We start from the raw sequence: 17,063 nt of genomic DNA on the forward strand, positions 1-17,063 counted from the left end.
ATCGTGTACATCCAAACTGTGTAATTAGTTTTGTTATTTAATTACATTTAGTGCTTCATACATGTGTTTAAAGGGGAGGTGAAAATTTTTGGGTGAAAATTTTTGGGAACTAAACGGCCCCCAAATACAGGCAACCAAACGGACCCATAGAGTCTTTACTAAGATATGGTCTGCAGCCATTCAAGAAACCATCTATGCATGCCTTGAATGCACAAAAAAATTTGCTAAACCTAACTTTGCCATCTTCATCAGTGACAGTGTCAATCTCTATCACATTACTAGGAGATCTTAGTTCTATCTCTGCCTTAAACCTATACAACCAATCAAAAGAATCATTCCACTTACCAAATAACTTCTCAGATGCTCTCTTAGTCCCATTGTACACTGTCTGGTAGGGGATATCAATGTTGTATTTGAACCTTAACTCCTTTTGCATTTCAGTAGCCCCCATTGATGGCTTCATCTTCTGCAAAGGAACAGCCCTCTCTGCCACCCAGCTTATTGATGCCATCCTGATCAGAACCCTCTGTGTAGATACACAATTATGTGCTCCCCGATTTATTTGTATATGCACATATAACAAACAGCCACAGATAAGTACAATTCAACTCAAATTAGTATCAAACATAGCACATAAAGTCAGATGCTTCACAAAAGTACAAAAAAAAAGAAGTTATACCCTGACACTGCCATCATGCTGGGTTCTAGCTCTAAGTTTCAATGGACAGCCTTGAGCAGCACAGCAAATCATGTACCATTCTTTGTCAGAATGTTCAGTTTGAACCTCAAACTCATTAACTATGCCATGCTGCCTAACAGCAAGCCTCAAATCTGTCATGCTAGGGTTGCAAATGCCTACACTCAGATCGGGATTGTCCCTGTCCCATTCATACATTGGCTCTTCATCAGCTGTGTCATCAACATTAACAGATGCTTCATTCATATCTTCCTGCATCTCTGCTGACATAGCTGGAATTGGCACCTCTTGTCCACCAGCTTCTTCTTCTTCTGGTTGCACAGTGTCCTTGAACCCCATTGCCTCATATACATGATCCTCATCAAGGAGCTGTGCAGCTAGTCCATCTTCATCTGGGTCCTCTAATATGGTAAGAGTGCTCCAATCTACTACTAGTATTGGCTATTCAGCAGGGGCTGGTGGGGGGGGGGGAGACTCTGGGTATCACCACAACCTTCAACCTCATTTGCCTCTGCATTGGATTCATTAGTCACACCAGAGACACATCTACCTTTTGATGCATCAGAGAAAGCTTTGGCATTAACAGAGGCTTTGCTCACAACATCTACTACAAGAAAGGCCTTTCTCTCATCCAATCTGTCCTCAATCATTTGATTCAGATGCTCATCCCTCCTTAGCTTCCACTTAGACCCAGTATCTTGGTCAAGAACCCAGATTGATAGTGTTTGACTAGGCCCCCACATAATTTTTGAGGCTAATTCCTCAGTGGATTGATCCAGAGAGTAAGGACTGTTGATATCAAACCATATGTCATGGTGCTGCTCTGCCATCTCTACTAGCCCGTACTCACCATTAGCAACATATGGAGAAACCTTAACAACTAGCCTAAATGCATTGCCAGGATCGATCCTGGCATCATAAGAAATAATGAAAAACATGAGGAACTACTCTATTTGCTATGCGGATTATGCACATTCAAGGAGTGGAGCTTAAGGACTTACCAGGGAGGGCAATCACCACTATCCATTGCGACCACGGGCCTAATCGACGTGGCCTCTCGGTGGCAATGAGAAAATAAGAGAAATCCGGCATACATACCTTCAATCATGTGCGGCGCGACAAAAGTCCGGTCACCATGAGGTCGGCTTGGCGCTGGGAGAGGCGGGATGGGAGGGGAGGCGGTGGCGGCGGGGGTAAGAAAGAGAGCCGTCGAGGACGGGGAGGGGGGACGAAATGAGAGAGAGAGAGGGGTCGGTCAACGGGGTCCGCGCGGGCGCGACGTAAAGAGGAAATGGGCAGGGGCACCGAGGTCTTTGCGCACCCCTCCGCTGACTCGGATCTAGCATGTCAGGCCGACGTGGACTGCCACATAGGCAAATGTGGTAAAAAAGAAGGAGCCTCTAAACAATAATGGTATAGATGTAGGCGTCATCCTAAGAGTGATAATTGAGCGAGTGACACTCGGTATAATGGTAAAAAATGTATAAAAAAACCCTGGCGCTCGACCCCCCCTCCCTCCTTCTCCCCTCCCTGGCGCGGGCGGCGGCGCTTGATCCCGCGTGAGCACCCTCTTCCTCCAGAGTCTTTGACATACATGCCATTAATATAGTTGGATGTGCCATACATGCCACTAAAAAGTTAGATGGGTCATCTATACCATCGCACGATTTTTTTGTGACGCACATGCCACTTTGAACGGAAAGAGGCATAACAGACACTAACGAAGAGGGAGAAAGACTGATTTGCCCTTCTACTTCCTGGAGAGGATTCGATGTCTCTCTCCCCATGCTTTCTCCCTGTGTCCCTTCTTTTTTTACTCCCACAGCGTCCTCCTCCCTCCGTGTCTCTCTCTCCCTCGAATACTCTGCTACTCTGTCTCTCTCTCTCTCTCTCTCCGGCGAGCGAAGGCGCGCGGCAGCACCAAGTCGGAGCAGCTGGTGTCGGCGGCGCCATCGAGGAGCTGCTCCTCTGCCGCGCCTCCTCTGGGCCTGCGGCCCCGGGTGCCTGTGCGCAGTGGTTGCTGACGCTGCTCAGGAACGCCCGCCCTGTAAGCAATTCGCACCCAGTGACGGCCGTGTAAATGTCAAAATTGGAGGGGATGGTAAGCAAAAGATTTTTCTCCTCCGATCCTTATCCAGTGGCCATGGCATTGCTTTCGCGAGATCGAGATGGATGCTTGTACTCCTAGTTTTGAAATGTAACGAAAATGAGTGATACCTCTGGATGAAGCTGTATCCATGGCTGCCCATGACGAGCAGGTCGAGCAGCCGATTCGAAACCGCCGGTGAGCTCGGAAGCAAGGCCATCATCGATCGTCGATTTGAGCAAAGGAACCTAGCGACCAATGCGGCAGTCATACCTGCGCTGTCCATGGCGGCGTAGACGGGGGACCGGCAGCGCGCGTGCACGAGCACGAGCGTGTCGCCGCCCGCCGGGGAGATGACGTTGGCGAGGCACTAGGCGAGCGCGTGCGCGCTCTCCTCACCCTTGTCCATGCCGGAGCAGCATGGCGTGCGCGGCGGGCGCGGCCAGTGGCGGCACGGCGGGCGCGGCCAGTGGCGGCACGGCGGGCACGACCTTCCCTGGTGGCGGGCACGACGTTCGCGTTGGGCATGGTCAGCGGCGGGCATGGCCTTCCACGGCGGCGGTCACGCGCGGGGCCATGGCGCGTGCAGCGAAGCACGGCGCGGCCCTCCCCTGCTCCGCCGGCGTGGGGGGCGTGGCGGGCACGGCAAGCAAGCGAGCCGGTGGCGCGGTGAGCGGGCGGCGGCGCGGAGGGCAGAGCGGCACAGCGAGCAGGGGAGAGGCGAAGGAGGGGCGCGGCGCCCTGCCGGTGGCGCGCGCACGGACCGTAGGAGCACATCCAGAGGCACAATGGTCATTTGGATTGGTGGGTCCCATCTGTAAGGGCTCTAACTCTGTTAAGTTCTAATGGAATATGGATGGAATGACACACATGTCAAAAGAAATTCGCGCGATGGCATAGATGACTCATTCAACTATTCAGTGGCATGTATGACACACCTAACTTTTTTAATGGCATGTATGTCAAAGGACTCCCTCCTCCACCTTGCGTGGCGGCCGGTGCACGGTGGGCCCCCTGCTCCCTCCCCTGCGCGCGGCGGCGCTTGACCCCGCGAGGGCACCCTCCCCTCCTCCTCCCTATCCCTCCCAATTCCCTATATCCAAACGTCACCATAGAGGGTTCTACGTCACAGCGAACGGGTTTCTCTTTCGCGCTAATGCAAATCCATTGAGCGGGAGAACCCCAAAATCCAAAATTCCCCAAACCCTCTCCCAACCCTAGCCGGCTTGCCCCCCTTCTTCCGCTTTCCCTTCCCCTTCGCATCTCCGATTCCTCGCGCCTACGTCTCCCGCTCATTTCCAGAAGCTTCTGGAACCGGGTTTCTAGCCCTAATCCCGCAAAAAAGATGTTTTCTTGGGCCTAGTAGCCTGGGACGGAGGCATGGACGGCGGCGGATGGGAGGTGGGCTCGAACAGCGGGAGGTTCCCGATTCTGCAGGCAAATAGGGACCCCGAGTCGAATTGGGAGGTGGACGTTGCTGTAACAACCCGTAGCCACCGGCGAGATCAACTCCGGGACGTGAGCAGTCACAAGAGAAAGTATGAGAAGATCTTGGTAGCCTGAGGAGGAAGACGCTCTTCCTTTTCCTCTTCTATTTCTGTTTCTGAATTTCTTGTTCGATCCCTACAGATGTGCTAGCAGCTCAGTTATGTAGTCTTGGCCTTTGACTTTACTTGGGCTGTGACTCCGCAAATGGGCTTGATAGTCTTGGGCTTCTCTTGGATCATAGCATCCTCGTTGGGTCATGACAGTTGCCAAGAGCCTCGAGGAGTACCTGCTCAAGATTCTGCTCAGGGGAGGTCTCCAGCGAGGACGGGGCCCGCTCTGTCAACTTTGCCGAAGGTACGGTGGTGCGGAGGGCCGGGGTTTTGTGCTATCTGTAGGTGTCTGTAGAGCAGGGATGGATTGACTATGGATGGAGCCTGGAACATGTGGACTTGCTTCATTTTGCGTTGTGTTATTTCCTTTGCTTGAATAAATGTTAAAGAAACCAGCTTCTTTTTAGTTGTTTAGCTCACCCAAGGTTTAGCCTTCCTAAGGACAATTTAATATGGGTATCGCATCACAGCAAAGTTCTTTCCTTTTTCAAGTCTGCAGTTGCCCTGTTAATTTGTTTTTTCTTATCTGCAGCCGCATTATTACTCCAAGGATCGGTTCAAGTGTACAGTAGGAAGGTGGAGTTCTTGTACTCGTTGGTGCTTCATGCGTTAGAGTTCCTTTCGCAAAAGAAGTAAGTAAAGGTAGATGCTGATTTCATTTTTATCCGTTATGTACTAATTGGTTCCCTGGACACTATATGTAATGTTACCGTTGTCGAATGTGGGCCTGAAACCGACAGTGATAAATGCATTCTACATTTTTGTGCATCTAAAATGAGTAGGCTTTAAAAATGCGGCAGATACACATTTGCTGCTTGGTTTGGAAACCATAGAGTTTCAAAATAAGGCATATGTATCCCCCTCATAGGAACCTCGATGAAGTATGCCTGTTTCAGATTATCTCTGCTGGCACCTACGGAGTATCATTCTTCCTCTTGGGACTCCACCATGCCGGGCATTTTATTGTCTTAAACTCTATATGTAGCTCCCAAGCATTGAGCTCAAGTAGATGGCCCAAATCCATGTTCACTTGGTTAGATTTACTCTGTGCTCAAAGGGATCAATGCCAACATAATGCTAAATGAAGGCCTTCCTGTACTTTGGAAGATAGTGATCTAATCATGGTACTAAAGCATCATGTAGGTGTAGGGGTGGAGCTACAGCGAGCCATCGGTGTCAGCCGGCCCCGACGAATTTGGAAATTCCAATGGAATATTACTTGCCATCGGGGTCAGCCCCTTTCACAATACCAATGGCTCCATTTCCTCCATTGCCCCTTCCACATTGCCTCCTCCTTTGTTTCACCATTGCTGCTGCCACTCTTAATATTACAGTAAGCAATTAAGCATGTCCTCCTTTACTGCCTTGAACCCTGTTCCACCTCCATTGAGAGGAGGGTACACATTGCCTCATGTACGCCTTAGGTGCTTAGGTTTCAACGTAGTCGGCAGGTATATTACTTTATTCTTTGTATTCTTGCCCATATATATAATAAAATGAAAAAAAATAAGTAGGGATCTTCCCTGCCGACTCCTTTCCAAAAAAAAAACAAGTCGTCGAGGCGCTTGCAGGGTGTAAGGCGTCCCCATCGCCTAGCCAAAAGCAGAGGAAATCGATAGGGAGAGGCCATACAGCTACCTCCTCGCTCATCCCCACCAGATCTGTTGCCGCTTGGGTCATCTGCGGCGGATCTGAGGGAGCAGCAGCAGGAGGTAGTGAAGGGAGCAGAGGCAGGCTGAGTGCATGCAGCCAGGAGCAGCGAGGATGGGCGGGCGACACTGTACCTACGTGAGCCATGTGGGAGGAGATGCGACGAAACTGCGCCTGCATGAAGGAGGGAGATGCGGCGGCGCGCATCTGTGTGCGTGAAGCAGGGAGAAGATGCGGCACCGCTGCTCTGCGCCCGTGAGGTGAGAGATGACCAGAGAAGGGATAATGACACACTTGTGGGCTGCTTATTGGGCTGGCCCAACCATTCTCTTTACATTTGCCCTTTTCTGTTTTTTCTTTTTCCCTTTTTCCCTTTTTCTTGCCTATTCCCTGTTGCCATTTTCCTATTTCTTATAATTGTAAGGCATTGCCTTGCCTCGCCTTATGGTCGCCTAGGTGCCGCCTAGTCCACTCGAATGAGTGGCTTGCCATGTCTCGCCTTGCAGCCTTAAAAAGTATGATCTTGCCTTACTGTTTGATTATTTCACTCCTACATTTTTGGAACACTCTTTAAGTAGTGGGAAAATGCTGCAATAGTCTGATAAACATCTTGACAACTCTCAGCTTATAGTACTGCTGGGAGAATAGAATTCTGATTCATCAAGTTGTCATTGTATGTACAAGAGTGGTTCTTATGATCGTCTAGAGTTTAGACCAGCGTGGCACCTTAGGTGTTCAACATTTAAATGATATTTTGAGGATTTCTCTAATACTATAACATGCTAATCTTTTCTTATTAGCTGCAATAGTCTAAAGCATTATAATTATACCAGGCAGGATCAACTGGAAAATGGCTCAGCTCAAGCTAATCAAAGTGACCCTAGCACGATTGCCAATGAAGAAGATGATATATTTATGGGGTTAGATGATGTCCCTGGTAAGTGAATCCATCACTGACTTGGAATGTCATGGAGCTAAGAACATTTTTTTAACCCTGTTTAAATTTCCAGCGGAATCAAGGACATCTCTGAATAACAATGTCAATCGAGATGGTTTTCGAAGCAAAATTGTGAGGCCACCAGCAAATCTACTGGTGTTTGAAGGGGACTGTCTGGATAGCGAAGCGAGTGAGCTAGACACATATTTGGTAAACTTTCTATCCCCCTTTAGCAAAACCTTCTGGCCAAATTTGGTCAAATTTTACTTCCATACTGAAATAGTCATAATTATTTATGTATTGCAGTTAGCAACATGTGATTTTTATGGAGATTTCCTCCTGCTGGATCCTTGTGATGCACCAGCTGTTTTTGACTTCCTGCAAGGAAAACATTCTGGTAAAGAAAATAGTGTGGCTCATCAAGGCAGTTCAGCACCTTCTAAAAGCCGAGCCAATGTTTTCACTTCCCCAAATGCTAGATCAGCGGGCACATGTCGTAAATCGTCCGCTGGAAAAGTCTTAGGAGGTCTAGATCCAACCCAGGAGAATCCTGACCAATCTTCAACTCAAGAAACCATTCCTGATGACAACCATTGGTCTGATCCTGTTGAACCTAGCTTTGCTGATGATGTTGGAATGCCTCACCCAGATGATATAGAGGATCCTGTTGGAGATTATTCTGATGATGAGGATCCATGGAAACCTTTGAATCCACATGAACCTGGCAACCTAAAGATTCGGTCTTACCTAAGAGGTACTGGAAGTTGGATATATCTCTTTTGTTTAGTGCTTTGTAAAGCTATTTTGATGACCTATGTATTGAACTGTCTTTACTGATCTGTTTTGGAGCAGTGAAAGGTTCTCCACGGGTGGTTATTGGCACTTCGAAAAAGAAAACTCTCACATTTCTTTTTCCTATGGCAAAGATGGATGGCGTCGTCATACCTGAACATGCTAAATCTTTTGAAGCGCAGCAGTCTCAGCAGGAGGAACATTATGGTTTCCAATCACCCCCTTGTTTTGAAAAGGTACTCAGCATTGTTACAGTGTCCATGTAAATTAGGCATGTCTAATCTTTTGATTTGACTTATTTAATTTATATCTTTTTTGGTGAACTAGAAATTATTTAATTTGTTAACCATCCAACATGCAATTTTTGAGATCATTTGAATTTGGAGAAGAAAATCCCAATGTGTTTGGAGATTTGAAAGATGACAATGGATCAAATACTGGCATTAATTTTGAGAATGATGATCCAGACATGCCAAATGACATAGATGTTGATCCTTATGTTCCAACATATCCTGGCGAGGTTTATTTAATTGACATTTTTATTTGCTGGTTCCTGTGTTTAGCTACCCAACATTTGTTAGAAGCTCAATTCTAACTCTCATTGAGCTGAGAGGATGACAATGAACTTGGGGCAATTTTCTGGGTTTTTCTTCACTCACAAACTCAAAGCCATGCCATCCCAAGGGGGGGGGGGGCTGGGGATACATTTATACAAAGGGGCTGTAGGGTAGCCAAGCTAGATGCTAAGGACACTAGTCCAAGATGCTAACTGTTAGTCCTAACTGCTGTCCTAGATGCCAACTGAAAGGTAGTCAAGATGCTGTCCTTGCTGTCCTCTAGGGGCAGCAAAGCACAACGTGCTGCAGCAAGAGCATCTCCTCTTGTGCAGCCCCACAAAGACCAAGTACACAGACTTATCCATCATTCTCCCCCTAAGTCTTGTGCGTCGTCTTGTGGGAAGATTGAACCATCCCGGTCCTGGAGCAGAGCTCCAGGGCACCTCGTGTAGTGGAGACCGTGGTCGAGAGTCCCCGCAACATAGCGGATGATCCTCTTCACGGCCTGCTGGTGCTCCGTCGTCGGTCGCTGCATGAACCGACTAACGTAGCCGACGGAGAACGCCAAGTCCGGCCATGTGTGGGCGAGGTAGCGAAGGCTCCCCACAAGGCGCCGGTACTGGGTGGCGTCCACCTCCTCCGTCGTGCTGTCACGGCTCAGCTTCAGCCTCTCCTCCATCGGAGTGAGAGCTGGGTTGCAGTCGGTGAGCCCAGCTAGCTCAACGACGCGCTTGGCATAGGCGGTCTGTCGAAGCGTGATCCCGGAGTCATCTTGGTGCACCTCGATCCCCAGGTAGAAGGAGAGAGGCCCCAGGTCACTCATCTGGAAGGTGGCCTTCATCTCTTCCTTGAATGCCGCCACCTCCGCATCCTTGGTGCCGGTGATCACCATGTCGTCGACGTAGACACCCACCAGCAAGGCATTTGCTCCATTGCCCCGCCGGTTGATGGCCGCCTCGTGCGAGCTTTGCTCGAAGCCCATCCCCTTGAGCGTGGAGTCCAGCTTGGCGTTCCACGCCCTCGGGGCCTGCCGCAAGCCATAGAGGGCCTTGCGTAGGCGTAGCACCTTGCCCTCCTTGCCAGGGATCGCAAACCCCGGCGGCTGGTGCACGTAGACCTCCTCCTTCAAGTCGCCGTTGAGAAACGCCGACTTGACGTCCATGTGATGGACACGCCAGCCCTCCTGGGCAGCTAGCGCAAGGAGGAGTCGCACAGACTCCATCCGTGCCACGGGAGCGAAGGCATAGTCGAAGTAGACTCCCTCTTGCTGCACGAAACCTCGTGCCACCAGGCGAGCCTTGTGTTTGACGACGGTGCCGGCCTCATCCCTCTTCAGCTTGAACACCCACTTAAGGGTGATCGCGCGGTGACCGCGAGGGAGGTCAGCAAGCTCCCAAGTGCAGTTCTTCTCAACCGCGTCCATCTCCGACTGCATCGCGGCACGCCATGCCGCGTGTCCCTCGGCCTCTGCGAAAGACCGAGGCTCGCCGTCGTCGCACGCGAGGTGCAACTGCGCCTCTAGGTCGTGAGGCACTAGTCCCGGCACCGGCTGATCACCGAGAAGGTCCTCCATCGTACGGTACTGCAACGGCTCGCCGTCGTGGTACGCGTCGACGCGCTCCTCATCGTGAGAGAGCGGAGTAGCGAACTCCATCGGACTGTGCTTAGCGCGAGCAGGTGTCGAAGTAGACGTGCCCGGAGGAGTGGCCATCGGTACTGGAGTGCGCGGCGTCGCCGGCTGTGGTGGTGCAGCCGAGGAACTCGGCGCAGTTGGAGTCGTAGCTGAAGAGCGTGGTGCCGCCGGTGTGTCGGGCGCCGGAGTCGGTGGAGGCTCGGGGACCAGGGTAGGCACGCTCGGCGAAGGAGAGCTGCCTACTTCCCCGGCTCCCTCGAAGTGGACGTACTCGACGGTGAAGTCGTCGTACGTCGGAGCCGAGCAGTCGTCCACCGCCTTGTCCCACGCCCATCCTCGCCCTTCGTCGAACACAACGTCGCGCGCCGTGCGCACACGCTGTGTCTCCGTGTCGAGAATGCGGTAGGCCTTCGAACCCTCCGCGTAGCCGATGAACACTCCCGGAGTGCTCCTGTCGTCGCGCTTGCCGATGTCGCCAAGCTCTTTGGCGAACGCGAGGCAGCCGAAGACCCGTAGGTGGGAGACCGCCGGCTTACGCCCATGCCAAGCCTCATACGGCGTCATGCCGTCGAGTGCCTTGATGGGCGAGTGGTTGAGGATGTAGACGGCCGTCACCACCGCCTCTCCCCAGAAGACAGTCGGCATCCCCCTCTGCTTGAGGAGGGCCCGGGCCATCCCCACAATCGTCTGGTTGCGCCGCTCGATGACGCCGTTCTGCTGCAGGCTGTACGGCGCGGAGTAGTGGCGCTGGATGCCCTCATCCGCGCAGTACGCCGCGAACTCAGCCGCCGTGAACTCGCCGCCATTGTCGGTGCGCAGCATGCGCAACTTGCGGCCGCTCTCCGCCTCCGCAGCAGCCTGAGTACGCCTGATGGCGTCCGCAGCCTCTCCCTTGCTGCCGAGGATCATCACCCACATGAAGCGGGAGAGGTCGTCGACGAGCAGCAGGAAGTAGCACCGTCCTCCTGGTGTGACCGGTGTCACCGGGCCACACAAGTCCCCGTGTACGAGCTCGAGCCGCTCCCTGGCTCGGAGGCTCGCCTGCTGGGGGAAGGAGTGTCGCCTCTGCTTCGTCAGTACGCAGACGTCGCAGAGCTGCTCCACGTGGTCGAGGCTCGGGAGGCCTCGCACCATCTCCTTGGCGCTAAGCCGCTTCAGGGCCTCAAAGTGAAGGTGCCCAAAGCGCTCGTGCCACTGCCACGCCTCGTCGTCCCTGCGAGCTGCAAGACAAAGAGGCTGGGCCACCCCGACGTGGAGGATGTAGAGGCGGTTCTTCCCTCGAACCACCCTGGCGAGAAGCTAGCGACGGTGGTCCCAGATGCGGAGGACCCCGCTGTCGATCACCACCCGGGAGCCGCTCTCATCGAGCTACCCAAGGCTGATGATGGAGTTCCGCAGCGCCGGGATGTAGTAGACTCCGGTGAGCATCCGGTGCTCTCTGGACTTGGCGGTGAAGATCACGGAGCCCACGCCCTTGATCTCCACGGCGGAGGAGTCCCCGAACCTGACGGAGCCACCTATGTCGACGTCCAGGTCAGAGAAGAACTCCCGCCGCCCGGTCATGTGATGCGTGGCGCCGGAGTCGAGGTACCAGCCATCGACCCTGTCATCGTCGGAGCCGTTGCCGAGGAGGACTCGGGCACGCGGCTCGTCGAGGTGGAGTAGAGCGGTGGCAGGCGGTGCCGCCGGATGCGGCTCCATGTCCCCGTGGAGTAGGAACAGAGCCGGCTCGTCATCCGGCTGGGTCTCCGCGACGTGGGCTTGGCCCCCATGCCTCCGCTGCGGGCAGTCCCTGGCCCAGTGGTCGGGCCTGCCACAGTTGTGGCAAGCGTCGTCTCGTGCCGCCTTGGGCCTATTGGCGGCGCCGCCATGAGCATCTCCGTGGGCACCACCCTCGGCGCGCCCTCGTGCCCCGGCTTGGGCACCTCCGCGCCCCTTTCGCGGCTTGCCGCGCTTGCGGCCACCAGTCGAGGAAGAGGGCTCCCCCCTCCTCCTGTCACCGCGCCGGGCCTCCCACTGCTCCTGAGTAAGGTGGAGCTTCCCACCGATGGAGATGCCTCCCGAGGGAGGCTGTGGCTCGTCGCTGTCGACGACCTTGAGGCGACCTATCACCTCCTCGATCGTCATGGTGGAGAGGTCCAGCAGAGACTCGATCGAGCGAGCGGTCTGCTTGTACCTCTCGGGGACGCAGCGGAAGAGCTTCTCGACGGCTCTCTCCTCATCGTAGGTGTCGTCGCCGAACTGCACCACCTTCTGCAGCAGAGTGTTGAGACGGAGGGCGAAGTCATCAACATCCTCACCTGGCTTGAAGGACAGGTTCTCCCACTCCTTGCGAAGTGCCTGGAGAGTGGTCTTGCGGGCGCGGTCGCTGCCGATACGTGCCGCAGCGATGGAGTCCCAGGCCTCCTTGGCAGTTCGCTTCTTGGAAAGCGTGAACTGCATCTCGGGCGGGGCTGCTGTGATGAGAGCATCCAGCGCCCGTCGATCCTCATCGTAGCCGACGTCGCCGTACCGGACTATCTCCCACATGTGCCGCACGTGGAGCTTCACCTCCATGACCGCGGCCCACTCGACGTAGTTGGTCTTGGTGAGGGTGGGCCACCCACCGCCGGGACCGACGTCCCTGACCACCGCCTGGAGGCCGTGGTAGCCGGGGGCGCCGCCGCGCGCACCCCAGCCAGGAGCGCCGCCACCGCCCTACGCGCCGCCGCCAGGGGCGCCGCCTCCGCCCTGCGCGCCGCCGCCAGGGGCACGGCCTCCGCCGCCGGGTGCGCAGCCCCCTGGACCGTCGCCGGGCGTGCCGCCGTCCAGGCCGCCGCCGAGCGCGCGGGCCCCTGGACCGTCGCCGGGCGCGCCGCCGTCCAGGCCGCCGTCGGGCGTGCCGCCGTCCAGGCCACCGCCGGGCGCGCGGGCCCCTGGACCGCCGCCGGGCGCGCCGCCATCCAGGCCGCCGCCGCCGGGGTGGGCTGCTGCCAACCGCGCGGTCCGGTCCCGCGCTCTCTCCCTCTCCAACTCCTTAAGGTCCTCGTCGGCGGTGGCGTCGCCGGCGATGGAGCCGCTGAGGCTGCCGCGCAAGGTCTCAACCTCGACCTCCGCCGCACGCGCTGCATCCTCCGCCGCCTCTGCTTCCACCTCCGCCCTGTCCGCCGCCAGCTCCGCTGCAGCCAGCCTGGCCGCCCTCGCCGCTGCTGCAGCGGCTTGTGCCGTCGCTCGCCTGCGCTCCTCTGCCGCGGCGAGCTCGGCATCTCGCTGACGCCGTGCGCTCGAGGCGACCGAGCGCTGAGACGGTGCGTCGGACATGGCGCGCCTCCAAGGGGCTGCTGCGTGGAGAAGACGCAGCCTGCTGCTCGTCTGCTCGGGTGAGGAAGGTGGAGCAGAGGGTGCAGCAGGTGCTGCTGTGCTAGCTGGTGGTGGTGGTGGCTGAACTGCTGCTTGGGAGGGAGAAGAGCAGGAGATGTCTAACCTACAGGAAAGTACGGCTTGGATACCAGATGTTAGAAGCTCAATTCTAACTCTCATTGAGCTGAGAGGATGACAATGAACTTGGGGCAATTTTCTGGGTTTTTCTTCACTCACAAACTCAAAGCCATGCCATCCTAAGGGGGGGCTGGGGATACATTTATACAAAGGGGCTGCAGGGCAGCCAAGCTAGATGCTAAGGACACTAGTCCAAGATGCTAACTGCTAGTCCTAACTGCTGTCCTAACTGCTGTCCTAGATGTTGTCCTAGATGCCAACTGAAAGGTAGTCAAGATGCTGTCCTTGCTGTCCTCTAGGGGCAGCAAAGCACAACGTGCTGCAGCAAGAGCATCTCCTCTTGTGCAGCCCCACAAAGACCAAGTACACAGACTTATCCATCAACATTTGGGTAATATTTCATTTTTATTTTTCCTCTGTTCAGACTATTGCTGCAACTCCGAATGGTACACAGGATGACATAAATACACATACAAGCCTCGACGACTTGTGTCGTTCACATCTGGTGAGTTTTTTAATGGTTCTATAGTCCATTTACATCTATGTCTTGTGTGGTTACAAGCATCTTGGTGCCCTATAAGTCAATATGTTGGCTAAATATTAGGTGTAAGCATGTCAAAACATGCTAGGATAAACCTTATTATAATAGATTATTTCTGCATTGGACAAAATTGCTTGTAGGATTAGTTGCAATGTCTTCCCAACAATTCTGATATTGCATCCTTGTCATGTGTTGGGTTTTACAAACAAGTTTCTGGAATAAAGTGTCAGGAGGAACTGACTGATTGTGATTAGTAAATTCCCATGCAACAATCTTTGGCAGTAATAAAATATTATGCTGGTATATTTAATGTGCTTCCACCTTTCATTCATGCACTGGTTAAGGACTTAAGGCATACTGTTTTGGCCATATGGTTGTTTGTCCTCAATGTTGTTACTGCCTGGACAATGAGATGCATGCATGTCTCAGCTGAATATTTTCAGATGTGGAGTTAGATTCTTAGTCGTAGGTCACTTTTTATTTCCTTTAGTGTAACAAGCTCTTTTGTTTTTGGTGCTGCCTAAGCCCTTTTCTGGCTTGGACGTGTGTGCGATCGCACTCTCTATCCCACTTAATGAAATATACATGTTCAGGCGCGTTCGTGGAAAAAAAAAACACCTAAAGTCTTAATGACATGACGTTAAAGCGAAGCTATACTAACTTAGCTATATTACACATCCATCCACACACATAAAATCCTCAAAACTCACCTGGAGGTGATGCTTCAAAGCTTTTATGTGATTGGAAACTTTATTTTGCCTGTTGATTTCTAGAATCCAAATTGCAGTTGCGAACTTTAATTTTGAGTTGTGTCCTGAATTTGCCTTTTCTCTTTAACTTCCAAAACTGACAGATAATTCTTCATACAGAATGCTCTCCTTGCCAGCATCGCTGAGGCTGAACAACAGAGTGAGATGGATGCTCGAGTTTCAACATGGAAAGAAAGAATTGAGGATGCCTTGGAAGAGCAGGTTTGTTGCTGGCTTGAACTGCTTACAAATTTTCATCCATTAACTTGTTTAGCGCTTCCCCTACATTCATGTCTTGTCAGGATAAAAACCCACCTTTTGATATCGGTTCATATGGGGAGCAAATCCTTGACACACTTTCATCAAGAACTGACAATACAGGAACTGCATCTTTTAGTGAGATTGTTAGTGGCAGGCCAAAATATGAGGTTGCCAGAACATTCTCTGCCCTTCTCCAGTTGGTAAACTTCCCTTTTCTTCCAGTTTCGTAATCTGGTCATCTGGTGCAACCCCAAGCATTTTTTTAGCCACGTGAATGTTACAGGTGAACGGCAGAAGTGTTGGTCTGGACAAAGGACAAGCCACAAATGAGTTGGTGTGTTACACAGCAGAGAATCCATTCCATGTAAGGCTCATTGGTCCCAATCGGAGGCCAGAAATGGAGGGACACTTTGCTCGGAAGAGAGTCAAGTCCCCACTGCAAAATGCAGGCAAAGGTGGCGAGTCCTCCCCCAAGAAGCGAAGGCTGACTACCAGATGGGAAGCGAAGGCAAAGGTCAGCTGCTCACCTAATGCAGCCGATCAATCTGGAATCCAGAGGCCAGAAATGGAGGCACACTTTGCTCGGAAGAGAGTCAAGTCCCCACTGCAAAATGCAGGCAAAGGTGGCGAGTCCTCCCCCAAGAAGCGAAGGCTGACCTACCAGATGGGAAGCGAAGGCGAAGGTCAGCTGCTCACCTAATGCAGCCGATCAATCTGGAATCCAGCGGATGAATGCCAATGGCAAACTGACTCGTGGGCATCTAGAGTCTGATTCTTCTAATTGTTGTGACTTCAGTGGTGGCTTCGTAGGCAGGATGTGGAAAGATGTATGGAACAATAACCATCTAAATGACGCCTTCCCTCGACTCTTCTCCTTTGCCAAGAATCAAGATATCTCAGTGGTGGAATTCCTCCAAAACAATATAATTGAAGATCAGTTTCACACTCCTTTGTCCACTGAAGCATTTCAAGAATATCAGGAACTTCAGAACCTGATTCAGAATCTACAGATTCAAGAGAATGAAAAGGACAAATGGCACTACATTTGGGGGACACACAGGTACTCATCCAAGAAGTTCTACAACCTGCCCTTCAAAAACATCAACCCCCCCCCCCCCCCCCCCCCCCCACTCCAATGGATTTGGAACTCTAAATGCAACAACAAACTGAAGGTTTTTTCATGTCTGCTTTTGATGGATAGGCTTAACACAAGAAATCTGTTGAGAAGGAGAAACTTTCAAATTGAAAATGGAAACTACAATTGTGTGCTTTGTAGGGAAAATCTGGAAGAAACCGCCTTGCATCTTTTCTTTACTTGCCCCTTTAGCAAAGCTTGTTGGGAAAAGATCGGAGTGCTATGGAATTTTAATTTGCCTTTCTATAATATGATGAAAGATGCAAGGCAAAACAGCAACAACTTCTTCGTGGAAACTTTTATCATTGCTGCATGGGGAATCTGGAAGCAAAGAAATAACTTTATTTTTGAAGGAAGAAGGCCTTCTCTTCAAGCCTGGACATCTCAGTTTGTTGAAGAAGCAGCTTTACAAGCGCACAGACTAAAAGATAGCAACAAACAAGTTTTCTTAGATTGGGTAAACTCTGTATAGCTGATGTATAGTTTTTTTTTCTTTTCAGTTGGTGGGGGCACTCTTGTGTTGTTGTTGCCCTTCTAGGGCTCTGTACTTTTTCTATTTATTTTGCTTTATCCTATAAATATATTTACCACAGTGGGGGTTTCCCCTGCTGTTTCTGTTCAAAAAAAGTGTAATGCTAACAGGGCAAGCATGAATTGTTGGACGGACTTGCCCTTTTATAGCGGTACAACAATAAACTAGCGAGATGCCAAGTCTATTGTATGTTGCTGGTGTTTTTATTATTCTAAAACTACATGATTCAACACTACAATGGATGTCCTCCGCAATTTCAGATATATGTTATTCTAAAAATTATTATTCAAAAATAAATAAATCAATTTCTACACCTAATCATCTGTAGTCTAAAGCAGCCACGAAATGGCAACCAGAGAGACGCAACACATGAATAAACAATTGGATCTCACACCTGCTGCATTTTAATTCAGGGGTG

The 17,063-nt window shown here is 52.0% G+C and overlaps 1 pseudogene; it reads left to right on the plus strand.

Moving 5' to 3' along the window:
* Positions 1–3,969: 3,969 nt before the first annotated feature.
* Positions 3,970–15,693, plus strand: LOC120661177 (annotated as a pseudogene).
* The last annotated feature ends 1,370 nt before the right edge of the window (positions 15,694–17,063 follow it).

The sequence above is a fragment of the Panicum virgatum genome, chromosome 2N, assembly GCF_016808335.1.
Source record: "Panicum virgatum strain AP13 chromosome 2N, P.virgatum_v5, whole genome shotgun sequence".
Classification (NCBI taxonomy): Eukaryota; Viridiplantae; Streptophyta; class Magnoliopsida; order Poales; family Poaceae; genus Panicum; species Panicum virgatum.